The sequence below is a fragment of the Dermacentor variabilis genome, chromosome 6 (assembly GCF_050947875.1).
Source record: "Dermacentor variabilis isolate Ectoservices chromosome 6, ASM5094787v1, whole genome shotgun sequence".
Lineage (NCBI taxonomy): Eukaryota > Metazoa > Arthropoda > Arachnida > Ixodida > Ixodidae > Dermacentor > Dermacentor variabilis.
The window spans coordinates 133354017-133357246 of NC_134573.1; the positions used below are offsets into that span (position 1 = coordinate 133354017).

The 3230-nt window shown below is 50.1% G+C and overlaps 1 pseudogene; it reads left to right on the plus strand.

Moving 5' to 3' along the window:
* Nucleotides 1–717: 717 nt before the first annotated feature.
* LOC142584372 (very long chain fatty acid elongase 4 pseudogene) lies at nt 718–2469 on the plus strand (annotated as a pseudogene).
* Nucleotides 2470–3230: the final 761 nt, after the last annotated feature.

Consider the following 3230-nt stretch of genomic DNA (forward strand, 5'->3'; position numbering starts at 1 on the left):
AGAGAGAGCACCGCCGAAAACGTTTTTTTTTTTTCATTGCGATTATTCGCAAAGTGTGGATTCAGACCTGACGTAAAACATGTAACAAGTACCTTTCCTGTTGAACATCGTCTCATTGGGTGCTTTTAGGCCGGACATGTGGTATAACGGTTATAAACAGGGATAAGGTGCCTCAGAAAGGCTGGCCAACGTTTCGATAAAAGGACGTTCCCCTTCATATTGTTCGAGTGGGCACGTAGCGTGGCACATTAGGAAGCAAATTATCGTTGCAGCTCGCATAACAATCAGCGAAAAGCATTACGACGCACGTTCGGGAAGGACGTTCACAATAGAGCTTCGACTTGCAGGAAAACGAAGTGCCAACGCTTGGAGCAACGCTCCTTTCCTGCTTTCTTCCTCGCATCGGCCTCTTCATTTTTCCCAACGCGAACTCATCGTGTGTTTACTGCATGTGCCTCACGCGGGTCCGCCCATGAGCGTGTCTGTCGATCGCGTTCCTTTCACTCTCGCCAATTGTACTATATTAGCGCCTACCACCTCACTCGCGTGCATAGAAACCCTAACACAGGCGTCAGCTATGACAGACTGAGCACCCCAACAAGGCGAGTGAAAGAAAAAAAGCAATAATAAAGAGGACTGAGAAATGAAAACGAAGGTCGCTCGTCACTATAAAGATACGGACGCAGATCACGGCACATCATTCTCTGTTCGCGCCGTCTTCACTGGGTCCTCCATAGAAGATTCGCAGCATAAAAGCAGCCCCTGAGGAATAGCATACAATGCAGTGAGTTTCCCTGCTGGGAGAGCGGCTCATCGATAGGACACGTATAGGGCTCGCACGTGAAGGACCGCACGACGCCTTGCAGCTGGACACTGCGCAGAGGCGTTTCGTTACGAGAAAGCGACTCAACGAGACAAGGGCTCCGGCCTCGCCCACCTCCCAGCGACCGCAGTCACCACCGGACGTCCCGGAAGATCACACGGGCCGTCTCGACAAGCTGCACGTACACGCAAATCGATATGGTGGCATCCGCATTAACATCGCTACGCGACTTGTACAGGCACGCGTGGTCCTTCCGCGACCCCAGGGTAGACGGATGGGGTCTAGTGACCGAGGGGCGTCTCATCCTCCCGCTCCTGGTGGCCTACGTGTACCTGGCCAAGATCGGCGGACCCCGATGGATGAAGCACCGCGAACCGTACAAGCTTCGGCGCGCCATCCTGGTGTACAACGTGGCGACAGCACTGGCGAACGCCTATTTCTTTTACCGCTACGCCAGACTAACGTACCTGGGCGGAGGCTACAGTTTCTTCTGCCAGGGCCTCAGCAAGGACAATAGCGAGCAGTCTGTGGAATTAGCGGCGCTGAGCTGGTGGTACCTGTACGTGCGCATCGCCGACTTTCTCGACACGTTCTTCTTCGTGGCCCGCAAGAAGTTCTCGCAGATCTCGGTGCTGCACGTCCTCCATCACTTCCTCGTGGTGCTGAGCGGCTGGGTGTGGCTAAACTTCGGCTGCGACGGCCAAGGGATACTGGGACTGCTCATAAACCAGGTTGTGCACGTAATCATGTACACCTACTACTTCTTGGCGGCCCTAGGACCCGCGGTACGACCGTACCTGTGGTGGAAGAAGTACCTGACCGGCGTACAGATTGCGCAGTTCGTGGTTATTCTCGTGCACATTTCCATTCCGATATTCTACGACTGCGGCTATCCAAAGGTGCTGGCCGTATTTGGCGTCGGCCAGCTCTTGCTCGGACTCGTACTGTTCATCAATTTCTACGTCCAGACGTACATCTGGAAAAAGGGGGGCAAGAAGGAAGCCACCTCGAATGGTGTCAAAGCCAAGCAAGGCTGAGCGAATCAGAAGGCCCAGTTTACCTTATAAATTTCCGCTTTCGTCTTTGTTCTTGACAACTACAGCGCATTAGAACTGCGAAACCCTTCGGCCTTGCGGAAGAATTCATTCCGCAATGGACCCTGGTGTCTTGACTTCGATTCCAGCTGCAGTAAGGGTGAGTTCTTCAGCCCCGGCTGACGCGATCTGAACAGTGCTGGAATTCGCTTTGTGAGCTTCAAAGACTCCAAGTGTGAGTGGCACATGTGATATGTCGGTATTTCCTTCCATGCACGAACTTTTTAAACTAAAAGTGTGCCTTCATCTCTAATCGGCTCTCGTCATCTCGAAGAAGCGCCGACAGCTTCGTGGGGCGAGATCTTGCTCGGCGTTCTGCAGGTTGATGACCATGCACTCAACTACCGTACAAGAGCATCGCTACGCCAACATGTGTGATATTAGTCGAGTGAACATTGATGTGCTTGCTTTTTTTTTCATCTTTGGTTGATGTGCTAGGAATTGTGTGCCGTGGAAGCTGCCCCGCTGAAATTTTCTTTTCTCAAACTTTGTAAGAAATTAGTGTCAGGATGGGTGCTCGAAGATAAAACTGAGTCCTCAAGAAGTTTTGAAGAAAGCCTCCCGCTTGTTTTCTAGCAACATGTGGGACTATACCAGGAAGACGGCAGAAATATGGCATCGCTACATTCGTATAATGCCCCTTTCCCCCTATAGAGCTGGAACAAAAGCGCGATGAACAGGACGTTAGAAAGCAACAGACAACTGCGCTAACAACCTAATGTTAGTCATCGCCGTTGTTCATCCCTTTTTCCATCCAATTACACTGTTGTTGTTTTTTCTGCTCAAGACATGAAAAAAAAAACCAGCTCAAATACGTACGCTTCTGCCCTTCTTCGTATTTTCGTCCTCTGTGTTATAGTTTGGATATATTTACTGGCATTTCTACATCTGAGTGAAATTCTTTATTACAAACTGAGTTTCGAATATATGCAACAAGACATGTCCTCCTATCGTCTAGTGAGATCTAAAGAAGATAAAACAGATTGTACAAGCAGCTATCCGAGTAGCTCCAAGACGACGACGCGAGTGTCCGGTTCATAACCAGCGCGCGTAACTCAGATCATTCTTTTGAGGGAAGCATAATTGTCAGCATTTCTTCAGCATCATTCCATACGAACAGCTTCCTTAAAATTGTATAATTAATTATTTCTGAGGTTTCACGTGCCAAAACGACGATTTGATTATGAGGCACACCGTAGTGAGGGACTCCGGATTAATTCTGACCACCTGTGGTTATTTAACGTGCACCCAATGCACGGTAAACGGGCGTTCTTGCGTATCACCATCATCCAAATGCGGGCGCCGTGGCCGGG